Source organism: Bombina bombina, chromosome 7 (genome assembly GCF_027579735.1).
Source record: "Bombina bombina isolate aBomBom1 chromosome 7, aBomBom1.pri, whole genome shotgun sequence".
Lineage (NCBI taxonomy): Eukaryota > Metazoa > Chordata > Amphibia > Anura > Bombinatoridae > Bombina > Bombina bombina.
Window position 1 is genome coordinate 396512325 of NC_069505.1, and position 20723 is coordinate 396533047.

Below are 20723 nucleotides of genomic sequence, written 5' to 3' on the forward strand. Positions count from 1 at the left end.
AAGTACCTTCATCTTCTGTCCGGACCTGACGGTGAAAGAAGCTCCCTCCCTCCCTCCCTGGATTTACGGTTGTGGAGGCGAACATTTCATGTCGCAGCTTGGCGGTGGGGCTTGCCTTTGGGGTGGTGAAGGTTGCTGGGGTACCTCCTGCCAGGCAGGAGAGGTTTATGCCGGTTCCGGAGGGGACCGGTGGAGTGGAAAGACATTGGGTTACATGGCAAGCCCCGTGAGGGTTGTTTACAGTTAATTTAAGATTGGGTTATTTATGGGTTTTACTTATATGTTTAAATGATGTTAATAAACAAGCTGCGGCCTTTTTACCCCAACAATCGGAGTGTGTGTGGTTTGTTTAGAGTAACGTAGTCCCTAAATAGGGGGTCATATTGTTTCCATTCCGGATCTGATTATACGAATTGGAAACTTTACCATCACTTTAATTCATGACATGTGCAATTAACAATTTCAGATTATTTTTAGTAAGTTTAAAATTAACATTCTAAAACATGTAACACATTATTACAATCATAAATGAACATATTTTTGTTGTGTACAATTGCATTGTTTAAAAGTGGGATTATAGCTATTTTTTTTATATTTTATGAAACCAAGAGGCGATCAGCGTGTGAACTGAGTATGTGCAAACTTTGAAACATTTAAAAACACATCAAACAATACTGGTGAAAACAGAATAAATTGACTTTTCAAGATGTCAAACCGTTAAATAGAAAATTAGAAAAGTCCAAAAAGCATGCAGTTAAATTCTTCTTATTTGTGAAGAATCTTTAATGAATTAGAAAAGCTAGAAATTACAGCCTACATCACCAAGTACTGTAGTGTTTTCTGTGGCAACACCGTGTACTGCAATACAAGAGCGGGGTGGGGGGTTGGTGGGGGGGCAGCCAGATTCAATGTCTATCTCAGACGTCAATAATCCAATCGCAGGGTATCTTCAGCATCTGAACTCCAGTGGATACTTGGGATACATTGTTATTTTTAAAGCTAGTTATTTACTGTATAAATAAGATATTGCTGCATTTTCCAGTTGATTAGAATGACATTGAATTGTAATTATAAAAAGCCATTCAAGGTATTTTGCACAAATGGTGATGGACTGAAATGGAGGTCAATGACTGTAATAAAAAATATACTTTTATACATGTAGTGGAAAAGTGTTTATGTAAAATGTATATGGGAGCAAACTTCTAAATTACTAAGGTCTGTTTCCCAAAGAACTATACTTTTTGCCCATGAGCAGGCTCTTCTTCATCAACCTATTAGAGGTTTCATATAAAACAATAACAAACTTATTGCCACAATTTGCAATACTCCATTGAAACGTAATTTGGTATGCGCAAGGTCGCAAACCGATAAATATGCTGTTGAAAGCAATTTCTTGTATTGACGGGGTCCAGCTGGCAAAAATTTAAGCGATAACTTATAGCAGGTTTCTAATGAAAGCGTTAATACACTGGAGGCTGTCGATACATTAAAAAAACATTTCAGCCAGCTCAACTAGGTGTAAAAGAGGAAAAATTTGCATTTTGAGACCTAGGGGCCTATTTAAGAAAGTGCAAGCAGACATGATCCGATATTGCAGATCATGTCCGCTGCAAATCGATAAATGCAGACAGCATACGCTGTCGGCATTTTGAACTGCTGGTGCAATGCCGCCCCCTGCAGATTCACGGCCAATCGGCCGCTAGCAGGGTGTGTCAATCAACCCGATCGTATTGGAATCGGGTTGATTTCCAGCGATGTCTGTCCGCCGACTCAGAGCAGACGGACAGGTTATGGAGCAGCGGTCTTTAGACGGAGCTTGATAAATATGCCCCCTAGGGGCCGATTTATCATTGGTCTGTCCGACATCAATGAATGCCGACAGTAAACGCTGTCTGCATTTATTATTGCACAAGCAGTTCTTGTGAACTGCCCCCTGCAGATTCACGGCCAATCGGCCACTTGCAGGGGTTGTCAATCAGCACGATCGTATGAGATTGGGCCGATTCATGTCCGCAGCCTCAGAGCAGGCGGATCAGTTAAGGAGCAGCAGTCTTAAGTCTGCTGCTTCACAACTGCTGCTTCCGGCGAGCCTGAATGTTTGCGTGGAAACAGGGGCATCAGGGGCTATTCAGCCCTTGATAAATCAGCCCCCTAGTTCCCATTGAAATTTTAAAACTTGCAAATAATTTGTGTCTAAATGTAAATAAACTATGTAATATGTAATATTTATTGTTGCCCCATATATAGCAATAATTGCACTTATGTTCTTATGGAAATATCAATATGCATTTACATATAAGAATATATGCAAGCACATATCTACAAAATTCAAACTAAACCTATGCCTAGGGCAGCAATACATATTACATATATTAATAAAGTAGAAAATATAATTATAATAAAAAATATTTGCTAATAGTTAAAAAGTGTATCTTTGTTTTTGTTTCTCTTTAGAGGGGATCACAGATAAGGAACGCAGATGTGAAACATACATTTTATAACGTAAGGTCAGGTTTCCATAGCAACTAACTTGTTATGGCAATATTTCCTTCCTAAAATAGGGAGAGTCCATGGCTTCATTCCTTACTGTTGGAAAATACAACACCTGGCCACCAGGAGGAGACAAAGACACCCCAGCCAAAGGCTTAAATATCCCTCCCACTTCCTCATTACCACAGTCATTCTTTGCCTTTCGTCACGTTAGGAGGTGGCAGAGAAGTGTCAGAAGATTTGGAGAGTTGTAAAAAAGGGTATCTGCCCTTCGAGATAGGACTGGAGTTTTAAGTAGTCATGTCACCTTCTCAGTGAGAGTATTGTTGAAAGTTAGAGTCTGGAGATGCAGGGAAAGTTTTTCTGCGAAACCATCTAGACTACTGCTAGCAGCTCATAAGCAATCAGTGTTGACGAGTTTCACTGCCTGCTTTCTCTCACTCAAGTCCATGTCTGGAACGCTGCTATAAGACTGTCACACTTGAGAGGCTGTGTTCTGTTCCACAGCATGGATCCTGGAGGTAAGATCATTTTCAATTTTTACACATAAAACGCTATAACAGGGTCACAGTGTGGCTCCTTTATACCTTTATATGATCCAGGGTTTATATCCTCTGAATGGGGTTTATTGAACAGTTGGGGTTAATTAATCAGTGTATTAATTATTTAAATGCTGCTTTGCGTGTTTTTTTCCTGGGCTGATAGACTGTGTTTTGGCTGGAACAGGTTTCACTTTCGTTTTTGAAATTGTTCCTATTACTTGCTGTACATTCAAGCATCCAAATCTAATTTCTCTGCAACTGACTGCTTGGAGATTGAACGCTTGATTCTATCAAAGCAGGGTTTCTCTGAGTCAGTCATAAATACCTTGATTCAGGCTCGAAAGCCTGTTACCAGGAACATTTTCATAAGATATGGCGTAAATATCTTTTTTGGTGCAAATCCAAAGACTTCTGGAGTAAAATCAGGATTCCTAGGATTTTGTCTTTTCTCCAAGAGGGATTGGAGAAAGGATTATCAGCTAGTTCCCTAAAGGGACAGATATCTGCTCTGTCTATTTTGTTGCACAAGCGTCTGGCAGCTGTTCCAGACGTTCGGGCTTTTTGCCAGGCTTTAGTTAGAATTAAGCCTGAGTTTAAACCTATTGCTCCGCCATGGAGTCTAAATTTAGTTCTTAGAGTTCTCCAGGGGGTTCCGTGTGAAACCATGAATTCCATAGATATTAAGCTTTTATCTTGGAAAGTTTTGTTCCTAGTTGCTATCTCCTTAGGAGTTGTTGCCCCGGTGCCTATCGAAGAAAGATATTTGGGGTTTTATTCAAACCTTTTCGTGGTCCCAAAGAAGGAGTGAACTTTCAGCCCATTTCTGGATCTAAAGTGCTTAAACAAATTTCTCAGTGTCCCTTCCTTCAAGATGGAGAAGATAAGGTCCATCCTTCCTTTAATTCAGGAAGGCCAGTTTATGACCACTATAGATCTGAAGGACGCTTACCTTTATGTTCCAATCCACAGGGAACACTTTCAGTTCCTGAGGTTTGCATTCCTGGACCAGCACTTCCAGTTCATTGCCCTTCTGTTTGGCCTAGCTACTGCTCCTAGAATCTTTACAAAGGTTCTGTGGGCTCTTCTAGCGATTGCCAGAACTCATTGTATTGCAGTAGCCCCATACTTGGACAATATTCTGGTGCAAGCACAATCCTTTCGTCTTACGGAAGAATTCTTGGAGTCCCTTCTCAGTCTTCTTCGATCACATGGATGGAAGATAAACTTGGAAAAGAGTTCTCTTATCCCAAGTACCAGGGTGGAATTCCTCGGTACTATAATCGAGACTATATCCATGAGGATATTTCTAACAAACCAGAGAGGTTGCAAGCTAACTTCGGCATGTCTTGCCCTCCAGACCTCCTTGAGTCCCTCTGTGACTCAGTGTATGGAGGTGATTGGTGTCATGGTGTCCTGCATGGACTTCATTCCTTTTGCCAGGTTCCATCTCAGATCTTTACAATTGTGCATGCTGAGGCAGTGGAACGGTGATCATTCAGATTTGTCTCAACAGATTGTATTAGACAGCCGGTCGAGAGAATCGCTCTCTTGGTGGCTCTGTCCAGATCATCTGTCCCGAGGGAGACCATCCTGGGAGATTGTGACTACGAACACAAGCCTATCCAGATGGGGAGCTGTTTGGGGTGCCAGGAAGGCACGGGTGTTGTGGACTCAGGAGGAGTCCTCCCTCCCAATCAATATTTTAAAACTACGGGCAATCTTCAAGGCCTTGAAAGCTTGGCCACTTTTGGGTTCGTCCCAGTTTATCAGATTCTAAACAGACAATATAACCTCAATGGCTTACATCAACCATCAGGGGGGAACAAGAAGTTCCTTGGCAATGAAGGAAGCATCTCAGATTCCCAGCAGGCAATCCTTCCATCCAGGCGAATGGTCTCTCCATCCTGAGGTGTTTGCAGAGATATGCAGCAAGTGGGGGACGCCGGACATAGATCTCATGGCATCCCGTCTCAATACCAAGCTACCCAGGTACAGGTCAAGGTCGAGGGATCCCCAAGCGGATCTAATAGATGTACTAGCAGTGCCCTGGAGGTTCAAATTCATATATATTTTTCCTCCATTACCGCTTCTTCCTCGAGTGGTGGCCCGCATCAAGCAGGATCGGGTATCAGTAATCGTGATTGCTCCATCGTGGCCGCGAAGGACGTGGTTCGCAGATCTAGTGGGGATGTCCTCATCTCCTCTGTGGGAGTTACCTTGTCGCAGAGACCTGCTGATACAAGGTCCATTTGTTCATCAAAATCTAGATTCTCTGAGACTGACTGCGTGGAGATTGAACACTTAGTCTTAGCCAAAAGAGGTTTCTCTGAGAGTGTCATTGATACTCTTATTCAAGCTTGTAAACCAGTTACTCTGCGTATCTACCACAAGGTGTGGAGGACCTACTTATTCTGGTGTGAAGAGTGTGGTTTTTCCTGGCACAGAGTTAAGGTTGCCAGGATCTTATCTTTTCTCCTGGATTGGCTGGAGAAGGGCCTTTCTTCTAGTTACCTGAGGGGACAGATTTCGGCCCTGTCGGTTTTATTGCAAAGAGACTGACTGAGCTTCCAGACGTGCAGTCCTTTGTTAAGACTCTGATTAGGATCTGACCTGTGTTTAGATCTGGGGCTCCTCCTTGGAGCCTAAATCTTGTTTTGCAACATGTTCCGTTTGAGCCTCTGTATTCCGTTGACATTAAATTGTTATCTTGGAAGGTTCTCTTTTTATTGGCTATTGCCTCTGCGCGCAGAGTTTCTGAGATCTCTGCTTTGCAATGTGAGCCCCCTTATCTGATTTTTCATGCAGATAAGGCAGTTTTAGGTATTAAATTAGGTTTTCTTCCTAAGGTTGTGTCAAATCGCAACATCAATCAGAAGATTGTGGTTCCTTCCTTGTGTCCTAATACTTCTTCATCGAAGGAATGCCTACTTCACAATTTGGATGTGGTTCACGCCTTGAAGTTCTATCTTCAGGCTACTAAGGAGTTTAGACAATCTTCTTCTTTGTTTGTTGTCTATTCGGGGAAGCGTAAGGGGCAGAAGGCTTCTTCGACTTCCCTATCTTTTTGGTTAAGGAGTGTCATCCGCTTAGCTTACGAGACAGCGGGACATAACAGCTCATTCCACTAGAGCAGTGGCTCCCTCTTGGGCCTTTTAGAATGAGGCCTCTATGGATCAGATTTGTAAGGCGGCTACCTGGTCCTCCTTACATACTTTTTTTAAAAAATTTTACAAGTTTGATGTTTTTGCTTCGGCTGAAGGAGCTTTTGGGAGAAAAGTTTTGCAGGCTGTGGTGCCCCCAGAATAGGGTCTGTCTCTTCCTTTTTGTTCCCTCCAGTTATTCATTCAGTGTCCTCTGGAGTTTGGGTATAGTTTTCCCAACAGTAAGGAATGAAGCTGTGGATTCTCCCTATCTTAGGAAGGAAAACATAATTTATACTTAACAGATAAATTCCTTTCCTTCCGGTTAGGGAGAGTCCACGGCCCCCGCACGTTTTTTCTTGTCTATGGGCGTACCCCTATTATTTATTTTATTCTTCTGGCACCATTTATACCCTGATATTTCTTCTACTTTTCCATGTTCCCTCTGCAGAATGACTGGGTAATGAGGAAGTGGGAGGGATATTTAAGCCTTTGGCTGGGGTGCCTTTGCCTCCTCCTGGTGGCCAGGTGTTGTATTTCCCATCAGTAAGGAATAAACCTGTAGACTCTCCCTATCCGGAAGGAAAGAAATTTATCTGGTAAACATAAATTATGTTTTTAGAGAAATCCGACATCGGATAAAAGCGTTAACACAGCGTTAAAGGAACATAATACTCATATGCTATATCACTTGAAAGTGATGCAGCATAACTGTAAGAAGCTGACATAAAAATATCACCTGGACATCTCTATGTTAAAAGGAAGATATTTTACCTCTAAATTTCTTCAGCTCACAATAGTAAGTGCTGTGTGAATAGATAGAGCTGCTGTAAAAACAAACAACCGCCCCACTATAACCTGAGGTCATGCTTTGCTTTACTGTGATCTCATTAGATTTTACTTAAATCTTATGAGATTTCAAACTAAACTTCCTTAAACTCAGTAGGAAAATAACATGACTATGCCTGCACATGCCAGATGCATACTCTCTTGGAAGTCCTGGGACTAAAGTCTCTTTACAGTGGGGTGTGAATACTTAGGACATTTTGAGGTAAAATATCTTCCTTTTTTACATAGAGATGCTCAGGTGATATTTTCTAGTCGGCTTTTTACAGTTATACTGCATGAGTTTTAAGTGCTTTATTTGGGTATCATGTACCTTTAACTTACACGTACACGAAAAGAGCGACTGCACGCACTGCGCAAAATATTTAAATGAAAACGTAAACTACTTTTAGCTGTTGGCAACTTCGGGGGCTTACGGGTCCATTTTTTACAGTTCAATGTAAACTAGCCCCTAGTTGGCCATTTATACCTTACTTACTATGTTCAAGGGGGGGGTATTTTTTTCCTTCTCTCCCCTTTTATAGAAAAATAGGTTATATCAGATCTTCTCAGACATCCCAACTCTCCCTGAAGTCTCCCTGATACTCCAAGTACCATGATCCAATGTGGCCCAAATCCGGAAAAGTGTTTTTTTTTAAGGAATGCCTTTAGTTGCTGGGACGTTATAGAACCCTCAAAGCCTGCATCTGTAACCAAAAAGCCCCCACTTATTCTAATAAAATAAAACACAAATACTACCTCATTTACTGCACGTAATTAAACTTCGTATTCTAAAATATTTAAGCATTCAACAAGCGCACGATCACTGGAAAATAGGTTTGTTGTATGTGGTTGTGCAATAAAGCTACTTTTTTTTAACGTGACTTTAGTGGGAAGTTACTTTAATGATAAGTCTTTATCTTATTTAGGGTTTCAAGGTGTTCAAGGTGCGCAGTAGCGGGTAAAGACACCTCCCTGAAATGAGTTTTTGCAGGTTGGGATGTCTGTTTTCTAGATGGTGTACTCTTAATTTTCTTGCTTTTCATTACTGTTTGTACTGACACTTGTGATGTGAAAAAATATAGAAGCAGAGAGATGTCAGCACATACAAATGTAGCGCACAGATTCCAGGAATTGCCACTTCCTGTACACAAAAATAAAGCAACTGGATTCAGTTTCTGTTGAATTAAAATAAAAATCTTAACACTCAAAATTAGGAAATCTTAAAAGTAAAACAGCGTAGTGTAATTTTTAATGTTTTAAATAAAGCACTGTAATAATGAATAGAAAAAAATAAAGATAATTGTGATACAGTGGCTCATATCCCCTCTGATTTCACACATCTGTAGTAAGTCATTTCTGAAATATTTGTGATTAGGCACATGGTTACGGTTAATATAAAGTGTATGTCATCTGTCTTCGCACTCAATAGCTGATAGTTTTCTAAATGCTTCTCGAGTGTTTGGGAAATATTAGTAATGCAATATAATGCAGCATAATTTCTCGAGAGCTGATCCAACATATTCCTTTTTTGGCAGGTATTACGTTTATCTGATTTGACGGGCAAAATGATAGATCTGTGAGGGTTTAGTCTTTTTTCCAGCACACAATAGCCAGTGATCTGAGTTTGGGGCTGGAATGCCGGTATGTTTTTAGAAGGATAGAATGAGGTTGTTTGTGTAACTTTCCCATGACTTGCATGTTTGCTAAAATCCAGACCAAAAAAAAAAAGAAAGAAAACTTTAAAACTTTAGGAAAGTGAAGGGGAAAGCCTGGATGAAAAGAGAAGGGAGGGGGGGAACAGGTGCAGAAAGACAATGCCGAATGAAGATTGATGAGTGAGGGGATTGAGGAAGAGCGCACACAAAACAACATATAAACACTTGCTATCTCTCAGCCTGTCCCTGAACCGTACAGCCTTAGAGAACCACAGGTGTCTTTATCTGTGCAGTCATTGATGTTACAGATTCTGCACCTTTGTTAAAGGGATATGAAACCCAACATTTTTCTTTCATGATTCAGACAGGACCTACAATTTTAAAGGACCAGTAAATGCAGAAGATTTGCATAAACAACACATGTATGATAAAAAGACAATGCAATAGCATTTAGTCTGAATTTTAAATGATAGATGTCCACTCCTCCTGTACCATGTGACAGCCATCATCCAATCACAAATGCATATACGTATAGTCTGTGAATTCTTGCACATGCTCAGTAGGAGCTGGCGACTCAAAAAGTGTAAATATAAAAAGACTGTGCACATTTTGTTAATGGAAGTAAATTGGAAAGTTGTTTAAAAGTCAATACTCTATCTGAATCATGAACGTTTAATTTTGACTTGAGTGTACCTTTTAAACAACTTTCCAGGTAACTTCTATTATCAGATTTTCTTTATTCTCTCTTGGTATCCTTTGTTGAAGGAATAGCAATGCACTACTAGCTGAACACTTTTAATGAACCAATTACAAGAGGCATATATATGCAGCCCCCAATTAGCAGCTAGCTGCCAGTTGTGCATTTCTGGCCCTGAGACTACCTAGGTATGCTTTTTAACAAAGGATACCTATAGAGTGAAGCAAATGCAATAATAAAAGTATATTTGAAACATGTTTAAAATTGCACTCTCTATCTGAATCATGAAAATTTGATTTTCGTTGTCCCTTTAATTTTGTAAGTTGTGTAATGCTCTGTAAATCTCCTTGTGTCTCATTCATATATTTATGGTACTATGGCCAGAATATGCTGGTGTTGTACCATTAAAGGTATCATCTGAGCATTCCCACAGTCAGTTACCATATTTCAGGGCCGCCCCCTCCTCCTCTTTCTTACTACTCTGTATTTTTGTTTTCTTTTTTTCTCTATTTCGACTCCTTGTTACTGTCTCGGCCTCTTGGAAATAAATCCCCAAATTTGTTACAGTTCCTGACGGAGCAGAGGGGGAGGTCAGGAGGTCAGAACACAGGAGCTAAAAACTAACAGTAACTTTATAGGGGAAAAAGGAGGGGGGGGTGAGTGAAAACGGGGCAGACAGAAAGTAAGAGACTAGTGAAACTAGATCCTCCGCTCACTGTAGAAGCAGAAAACACGGCTCAATAAAAGTACAGAAAACTTTATTCCAAATGAGTTAAAAACATGGGGGTCCCCAAAACAAACAAGTGAAAAGCACCAAGGGAGTCCAAACCCCTAACACTCAGACGCGTTTCATGCTACAAGCACATGATCACTGATAGTAACTGAGAGAAACGAGATCAGTCTCAGATAGCAAAATATTAGAGACAGAGCTAGAAAGAGACACTTAAAGAACATTAAACCAAAAATGTTTCATGAATCAGAGCATAGATTTTGAACCAACTTTCCAGTTTACTTCTATTATCAGTTTTGCTTCATTCTTTTAGTATCCTTTGTTGAAGAAGCATTAATGCACTACTGGGAGCTAGCTGATTACACCAATAAGCGAATCACTAAAGGCATTTCTGTGCAGCCACCAATCAGCAGCTTGCTCCCAACTCCTGAGCCCACCTTGGTATTCTTTTCAACAAAAGATATTAAATGAACTAAGCAAATCACATAATAGAAGTAAATTGGAAAATTGTTTAAAATGGTATGCTCTATCTAAATCATGAAGGCTTTCTTTGGGATTTCAAGATAATGAGACAGTGAAAGAAAGATTCACTCAGTGGTAGGTTTATAGAGTAACAATCTTGGCGGGAGGCAGGGAAGATATAGGAAGTCTTATTGAAAGATACAGACAAAGTAACTGAGAGTCAGGTTTAAAGAGAGATGTATTTATGTAGGTTCATTAAAGGGATAGTAAACACCAAAAATGTTATTGTTTAAAAAGATAGATAATCCCTTTATTTACCATTCCCCAGTTTTGCACAACCAACACTGTTATATTAATATACTTTTTACCTCTGTAATTACCTTGTACCTAAGCTTCTGCAGACTGCCTCCTTATTTCAGATCTTTTGACAGACTTATATTGCAGGCAATTAGTGCTGACTCTTAAATAACTCCACATGCATGAGCACAATGTTATGTATAGGGACACATGAACTGACGCCCTCTAGCTGTGAACAACTGTTAAATGCATTCAGGTAAGAAGCGGCCTTCAAGGACTTAGAAATTAGCATATGAGCTTACCTAGGTTTAGCTTTCAACTAAGAATACCAAGAGAACAAAGCAAATTTGATGATAAAAGTAAATTAGAAAGTTGTTTAAAATGATATCTGAATCATGAAAGTTTAATATGGACTTTACTATCCCATTAAATCTTGATAAAGCCAATGAGATTTCCAATTCTAACGGCTAGATTTAGAGTTTTGTCGGTAACGACCCGAAAAACTAACGCCGGCTTTTTTCTGGCCGCACCATAAAAATAACTCTGGTATTGAGAGTCCACATAAAGGCTGCGTTAGGCTCCAAAAAAGGAGCGTAGAGCATATTTAACGCAGCTTCAACTCTCGATACCAGAGTTGCTTACGGACGCGGCCAGCCTCAAAAACGTGCTCGTGCACGATTCCCCCATAGAAAACAATGGGGCTGTTTGAGCTGAAAAAAAACCTAACACCTGCAAAAAAGCCGCGTTCAGCTCCTAACGCAGCCCCATTGTTTGCTATGCGGAAACACTTCCTACGTCTGCACCTAACACCCTAACATGTACCCCGAGTCTAAACACCCCTAACCTTACACTTATTAACCCCTAATCTGCCGCCCCCGCTATCGCTGACCCCTGCATATTATTATTAACCCCTAATCTGCCGCTCCGTAAACCGCCGCTACTTACATTATCCCTATGTACCCCTAATCTGCTGCCCTAACATCGCCGACCCCTATATTATATTTATTAACCCCTAATCTGCCCCCCACAACGTCGCCTCCACCTGCCTACACTTATTAACCCCTAATCTGCCGAGCGGACCTGAGCGCTACTATAATAAAGTTATTAACCCCTAATCCGCCTCACTAACCCTATAATAAATAGTATTAACCCCTAATCTGCCCTCCCTAACATCACCGACACCTAACTTCAATTATTAACCCCTAATCTGCCGACTGGAACTCACCGCTATTCTAATAAATGTATTAACCCCTAAAGCTAAGTCTAACCCTAACACTAACACCCCCCTAAGTTAAATATAATTTACATCTAACGAAATTAATTATCTCTTATTAAATAAATTATTCCTATTTAAAGCTAAATACTTACCTGTAAAATAAATCCTAATATAGCTACACTATAAATTATAATTATATTATAGCTATTTTAGGATTAATATTTATTTTACAGGTAACTGTAATTATTTTAACCAGGTACAATAGCTATTAAATAGTTAAGAACTATTTAATAGTTACCTAGTTAAAATAATAACAAAATTACCTGTAAAATAAATCCTAACCTAACTTACAATTAAACCTAAACAAAACACTATCAATACATTAATTAAATACAATATCATCAAATAACTACAATGAAATAAACTAACTAAAGTACAAAAAATAAAAAAGAACTAAGTTAAAAAAATAAAAAAATATTTACAAACATAAGAAAAATATTACAACATTTTTAAACTAATTACACCTACTCTAAGACCCCTAATAAAATAACAAAGCCCCCCAAAATAAAAAAATGCCCTACCCTATTCTAAATTACTAAAGTTCAAAGCTCTTTTACCTTACCAGCCCTGAACAGGGCCCTTTGCGGGGCATGCCCCAAGAAGTTCAGCTCTTTTGCCTGTAAAAAAAACCATACAATACCCCCCCCCCCAACATTACAACCCACCACCCACATACCCCTAATCTAACCCAAACCCCCCTTAAATAAACCTAACACTAAGCCCCTGAAGATCATCCTACCTTGTCTTCACCTCACCGGGTATCACACCGATCCGTCCTGGCTCCGATATCTTCATCCAACCCAAGCGGGGGCTAGACATCCACTGAAGAAGTCCAGAAGAGGGTCCAAAGTCTACATCCTATCCGGGAAGAAGAGTAGATCCGGACCGGCAACCATCATCTTGCAAGCGGCATCTTCTATCTTCATCCGATGAGGACCGGCTCCATCCTGAAGACCTCCACCGCGGACCCATCTTCATCCGGCGACGTCCAACTGAAGAATGACGGTTCCTTTAAGGGACGTCATCCAAGATGGCGTCCCTCGAATTCCGATTGGCTGATAGGATTCTATCAGCCAATCGGAATTAAGGTAGGAATATTCTGATTGGCTGATGGAATCAGCCAATCAGAATCAAGTTCAATCCGATTGGCTGATCCAATCAGCCAATCAGATTGAGCTCGCATTCTATTGGCTGTTCCGATCAGCCAATAGAATGCGAGCTCAATCTGATTGGCTGATTGGATCAGCCAATCGGATTGATCTTGATTCTGATTGGCTGATTCCATCAGCCAATCAGAATATTCCTACCTTAATTCCAATTGGCTGATAGAATCCTATCAGCCAATCGGAATTCGAGGGACGCCATCTTGGATGACGTCCCTTAAAGGAGCCGTCATTCTTCAGTTGGACGTCGCCGGATGAAGATGGGTCCGCGGTGGAGGTCTTCAGGATGGAGCCGGTCCTCATTGGATGAAGATAGAAGATGCCGCTTGGAAGATGATGGTTGCCGGTCCGGATCTACTCTTCTTCCCGGATAGGATGAAGACTTTGGACCCTCTTCTGGACTTCTTCAGTGGATGTCTAGCCCCCACTTGGGTTGGATGAAGATATCGGAGCCAGGACGGATCGGTGTGATACCCGGTGAGGTGAAGACAAGGTAGGATGATCTTCAGGGGCTTAGTGTTAGGTTTATTTAAGGGGGGTTTGGGTTAGATTAGCCAATCAGATTGAGCTCGCATTCTATTGGCTGTTCCGATCAGCCAATAGAATGCGAGCTCAATCTGATTGGCTGATTGGATCAGCCAATCGGATTGATCTTGATTCTGATTGGCTGATTCCATCAGCCAATCAGAATATTCCTACCTTAATTCCAATTGGCTGATAGAATCCTATCAGCCAATCGGAATTCGAGGGACGCCATCTTGGATGACGTCCCTTAAAGGAGCCGTTTTCTTCAGTTGGACGTCGCCGGATGAAGATGGGTCCGCGGTGGAGGTCTTCAGGATGGAGCCGGTCCTCATTGGATGAAGATAGAAGATGCCGCTTGGAAGATGATGGTTGCCGGTCCGGATCTACTCTTCTTCCCGGATAGGATGAAGACTTTGGACCCTCTTCTGGACTTCTTCAGTGGATGTCTAGCCCCCACTTGGGTTGGATGAAGATATTGGAGCCAGGACGGATCGGTGTGATACCCGGTGAGGTGAAGACAAGGTAGGATGATCTTCAGGGGCTTAGTGTTAGGTTTATTTAAGGGGGGTTTGGGTTAGATTAGGGGTATGTGGGTGGTGGGTTGTAATGTTGGGGGGGGGGGTATTGTATGTTTTTTTTTACAGGCAAAAGAGCTGAACTTCTTGGGGCATGCCCCGCAAAGGGCCCTGTTCAGGGCTGGTAAGGTAAAAGAGCTTTGAACTTTAGTAATTTAGAATAGGGTAGGGCATTTTTTTTATTTTGGAGGGCTTTGTTATTTTATTAGGGGGCTTAGAGTAGGTGTAATTAGTTTAAAATTGTTGTAATATTTTTCTTATGTTTGTAAATATTTTTTTATTTTTTGTAACTTAGTTCTTTTTTATTTTTTGTACTTTAGTTAGTTTATTTCATTGTAGTTATTTGCAGGTATTGTATTTAATTTATTTATTGATAGTGTAGTGTTAGGTTTAATTGTAGGTAATTGTAGGTATTTTATTTAATTAATTTATTGATAGTGTAGTGTTAAGTTTAATTGTAACTTAGGTTAGGATTTATTTTACAGGTAAATTTGTAATTATTTTAACTATTTTAGCTATTAAATAGTTCTTAACTATTTAATAGCTATTGTACCTGGTTAAAATAAATTCAAAGTTACCTGTAAAATAAATATTAATCCTAAAATAGCTGTAATATAATTATAATTTATATTGTAGCTATATTAGGATTTATTTTACAGGTAAGTATTTAGCTTTAAATAGGAATAATTTATTTAATAAGAGTTAATTAATTTCGTTAGATTAAAATTATATTTAATTTAGGGGGTGTTAGTGTTAGGGTTAGACTTAGCTTTAGGGGTTAATACATTTATTAGAATAGCGGTGAGCTCCAGTCGGCAGATTAGGGGTTAATGTTTGAAGTTAGGTGTCGGCGATGTTAGGGAGGGCAGATTAGGGGTTAATACTATTTATTATAGGGTTAGTGAGGCGGATTAGGGGTTAATAACTTTATAATAATAGCGGTGCGGTTCCCTCGGCAGATTAGGGGTTAATAAGTGTAGGCAGGTGGAGGCGACGTTGAGGGGGGCAGATTAGGGGTTAATAAATATAATATAGGGGTCGGCGGTGTTAGGGGCAGCAGATTAGGGGTACATAGCTATAATGTAGCTGGCGGCTCTTTGCGGTCGGCAGATTAGGGGTTAATTATTGTAGGTAGCTGGCCGCGACGTTGTGGGGGGCAGATTAGGGGTTAATAAATATACTATAGGGGTCGGCGGTGTTAGGGGCAGCAGATTAGGGGTACATAAGTATAACGTAGTTGGCGGTCGGCAGATTAGGGGTTAAAAAAATGTAATCGAGTTGCGGCGATGTGGGGGGACCTCGGTTTAGGGGTACATAGGTAGTTTATGGGTGTTAGTGTACTTTAGAGTACAGTAGTTAAGAGCTTTATAAACCAGCGTTAGCCCAGAAAGCTCTTAACTACTGACTTTTTTCCTGCGGCTGGAGTTTTGTCGTTAGATTTCTAACGCTCACTTCAGACACGACTATAAATACCGGAGTTAGAAAAATCCCATTGAAAAGATAGGATACGCAATTTACGTAAGGGGATCTGCGGTATGGAAAAGTCGCGGCTGAAAAGTGAGCGTTAGACCCTTTTTTGAGTGACTCCAAATACCTGAGGTAGCCTAAAACCAGCGTTAGGAGCCTCTAACGCTGGTTTTCACGGCTAACGCCAAACTCTAAATCTAGGCCTAAGTGAGTTACTTTTCTTTGAAAATTGAAATTACTCTAGACTTGTGAGACAGACAGATATGGACGGACAGACTGAGAAACATTACAAAAAACGTTGTGGTTGAGTGAAATAGAAAGAGAGATAAACATTCAAAGATGGGCAGATATAGACAACAAGAAACAAGCAAGAGGACAAATAAGATCAATATTAACAAGACTATAGGAAAGGAGACTGAGAAGTGAATAGCGTTTCAGTCAGCTGGAAAGGAGTGACAGAGGGCAACAGACAAACTAACAAAAGGTAGAAAGAGAAAGGGAATAGCAGAAAGACAGACACTGACAGACAAGAAAACCATAAAATCGAGGTAGACAAATAAAACACAGGTATAACAGTCAATAGGCAGCAATGACAGAGACATACTAATGACCCCAAACTGATAGACATAAGACTGTGAATGGGTCTTGAAACTGAAAGACATCCAATTAGAACAGAAAAAATGCAAATACAGATTAAAAATGTTTTCGCAACCATTTAACACAGGGCTGGACAAACCCAGGCATCAGGGAGCAACTGGCGCCTTAAGATTAGGCACTGGTCCCTGGTTTTAGAGTCCTCAAAACATCCACTTTAATAAATACATTATAATATATATACACAAACAGAATGACAGGGAACAAATCCACTCACTGACAAACCCCACTAGTGCTTCTTAAGAGAGTACCTAAAAAAGTGATGAACTCACACCTAATATAAAAAAGCATATACAAAACAAGATGCGGGATGGCGCTATACAAAGATACTATCTATATAAATAGTATTACAAGTAATCTTAGGACAAGTAATATAAAAAAGCACATAAGAGTCCAGAATCAAAAAAATAGAAGTGCTTGGAAAAAGCATACAATCTCAGAAGAATGTCAGTTCTTATGTAAATCCCACTCAGATGTACACTTACTTTAAGGAACCCTCAATCAATATGAGGTAAGGTAGGTCATATCGGTGAACTTGGCACCTCCCAGAGTATGGAACAGGATGTCTGTATAGTTGTGGATCCTCCGGTTTTCCAATTTATTCAATATGAGAAACTATCAGCAACCTGTAGTGACTTCACCCAGTATGTCTGTAGTTAGACCGATCTCTCAGCAAAGACATAAAACAAAGAACCAAAAGTGGCTCATAGTGTTAAGCCGTTTATTAAGAATACATATAATAATAACAAAATGTGTGGTATCCCACTCACATTCAGAACCCTCAATATTATGAGATATAGATACAGCAATAAGATCAAAATTTAAAATAAATCAGCAAGCAGCAACAATTGATCCATAAATGACATCCCAAGATCCAAATGACTCTAAACAGAGAGAGGTACACAGCCTCTTAAACCTTACACGTTTCAAAGGGTACTATTGCATAAAATCCCTTCTTCCTCAGATGTATAATCACAGCGATATTCGATAGCCTTTAAATACCGCTGGAGGCACCGATACCAATCTGGTTGTGGGCGTGGTCCCAAGATTTCCGGAAGTGTGACGTGGATTACGTAGCTGGCATGGGCGTAAAGGACGTATTAGGTCACCCGTTGCCATTGACGCCAGGGGCAGTGCTATGCAACCTGTTGTCATTAGTGATGTGAAGTTTGGTTCATCCTGATGAATCGGTTCATTTCGGACGGTTCGATTAACTGAACCGGTTCATGAACCGGTTCATCAGTTCACCTACTCTAATTAACCGGGATCTAATAGCACCAGCTCAAAGGGGGCACCCTGCAGGGTCACAGTAATGCGGTGGTATTCAGGGGTTCAAAGGGTTAACCTTGTAGTTATTTGGGAATCTGCCAGAAGGAATCGATGGTTTATTAAGAGAACACCGTATCGTTATAGTTAATGTAATTGGGACACTTTAATTCTGGGTTGTTGCTTTTCTATGACATGGGCAGTTTAGAATGAACGGGTTAATATGGCTGGGAGCATAACAATGATGGATGTATTATGTTGTAAATAGACGCGCGTTCTAATTGGAGGTGAAGTATAGCAGGGCTATTCCGTCTCCCCTATTCTAGCTGCATTGGTCCTGTGCGCTCCCAGCCATATTAACCCGCTCATTCTAAACTGCCCATGTCATAGAAAAGCAACAACCCAGAATTAAAGTGTCCCAATTACATTAACTATAACGATATGGTGTTCTCTTAATAAACCATCGATTCCTTCTGGCAGATTCCCAAATAACTACAAGGTTAACCCTTTGAACCCCTGAATACCACCGCATTACTGTGACCCTGCAGGGTGCCCCCTTCGAGCTAGTGCTATTAGATCCCGGTTAATTAGAGCTGTGAAAGGATGAGTGCTGTGCTGTTGAATCAGTGTACTGAATCAGTGTACTGTGTACTGTTAACTCAGTGATTCATTAGCAACTGCGTGATTCATAGCAGAACCAGAGTTATAACACAGTTGCTAATGAATCACTGAGTTAACAGTACACAGTACACTGATGCAGTACACTGATTCAACAGCATGTAATATGATCCTAGAGTGAGGTCTCAGTGATTCATAGCAGAAGCAGAGTTATAACAGAGACCTCACTCTAGGATCATATTACATGCTGCCTGTGGAACTGAACTGTTACAAACGAATCAGTTCAGTCTGGTGAACCGATTCATACAGTTCAGTAAAAAGAACCAGTTCAAATGAACGATTCGTTCATGAACTGCACATCACTAGTTGTCATAGACGCCATAGTCAGTACGTGAATTACAACCTTGCCACTAATCCCACATTACACCGACGGAACATGGGCAACCACATCTATTATGCTGAAGGCTTGATTCTTCAACATCTAGAAGCCTAAACAGATATTATTAACCATGTTAAAATATTAATATAACAATAAAAAACATATATATTTAAAAATAATAAATAAACATATATATATTATTCATATTAAAAATCATATATATATATATATATATATATATATATATATATATATATATATATATATATATATATATACACAGTATATATATATAGAGAGAGAGCGGTCAATATCTCCTCATATATCAAATTTATTAAGTGCCAATAAAGCACTTGTTTGCACAAACCCAGTGAGTGCATGCTATCTATGGAATGTAATTTGCTTGCCTGCACACTGGTAGCTGAGTTTGAAGGTGGGAATCAATTTTATATATATATATACTGTATGTTTGGCCAAATGTTTCTCCTAAATTTATGGTCTGGCTCCTAGATTTTGAACAAATTTGTTGGGCCCTGATTTAACATATGATTTTTAACTACATCCATATTCTTGTGGTTATGCTTTTTAGGTCTTCTCTTATGATCAGGGATAGGCAAGGTGTCCGTACACGGACACTGGTGTCTGTGACTAGCCCTTGCAGTGTCCGGCACAACCTTAGTATATCTTTCTTATTAAATAATAGGAATAAAAAAAAAATATGTAGTATGAATAAAGTTAGTGGCTTGTCAAGAGACTGCTAGCAATATTGGGTAATAAGTTATGGAATAAATAAAGCCTGAGTGAAATACTGGATGTGTATCTTCTGCATCAGTATAATAACACCCAGCGCTATATAATGACACAGTAGTGACACTGGCACATGGGTATAGCCAGAGGAGGGCTGGTTATAGTATCAGTATTATCTGCATCAGTATAATAGCACCCAGCACTATATAATGACACAGTAGTGACACTGGCACATGGGTATAGCCAGAGGAGGGCTGGTTATAGGATCAGTGGTATCTGCATCAGTATAATAACACCCAGCACTATATAATGACACAGTAGTGACACTGGCACATGTGTATAGCCAGACAAGGGCTGGTTATAGGATCAGTGGTATCTGCATCAGTATAATAACACCCAGCACTATATAATAACACAGTAGTGACACTGGCTCATGGGTATAGCCAGAGGAGGGCTGGTTATAGGATCAGTATTATCTGCATCAGTATAATAACACACATCACTATATAATAACACAGTAGTGACACTGGCACATGGGTATAGCCAGAGGAGGGCTGGTTATAGGATCAGTATTATCTGCATCAGTATAATAACACACATCACTATATAATAACACAGTAGTGACACTGGCACATGGGTATAGCCAGAGGAGGGCTGGTTATAGGATCAGTGGTATCTGCATCAGTATAATAACACCCAGCACTATATAATGACACAGTAGTGACACTGGCACATGCGTATAGCCAGAGGAGGTCTCGTTATAGGATCAGTGGTATCTGCATCAGTATAATAACACCCAGCACTATATAATGACACAGTAGTGACACTGGCACATGGGTATAGCCAAAGAAGGGCTGGTTATAGGATCAGTGGTATCTGCATCAGTATAATAACACCCAGCACTATATAATGACACAGTAGTGACACTGGCACATGCGTATAGCCAGAGGAGGGCTGGTTATAGGATCAGTGGTATCTGCATCAGTATAATAACACCCAGCACTATATAATAACACAGTAGTGACACTGGCTCATGGGTATGACCAGAGGAGGGTTGGTTATAGGGTCAGTGGTATCTGTATAATAACACCCAGCTCTATACAGGGAGTGCAGAATTATTAGGCAAATTAGTATTTTGACCACATCATCCTCTTTATGCATGTTGTCTTACTCCAAGCTGTATAGGCTCGAAAGCCTACTACCAATTAAGCA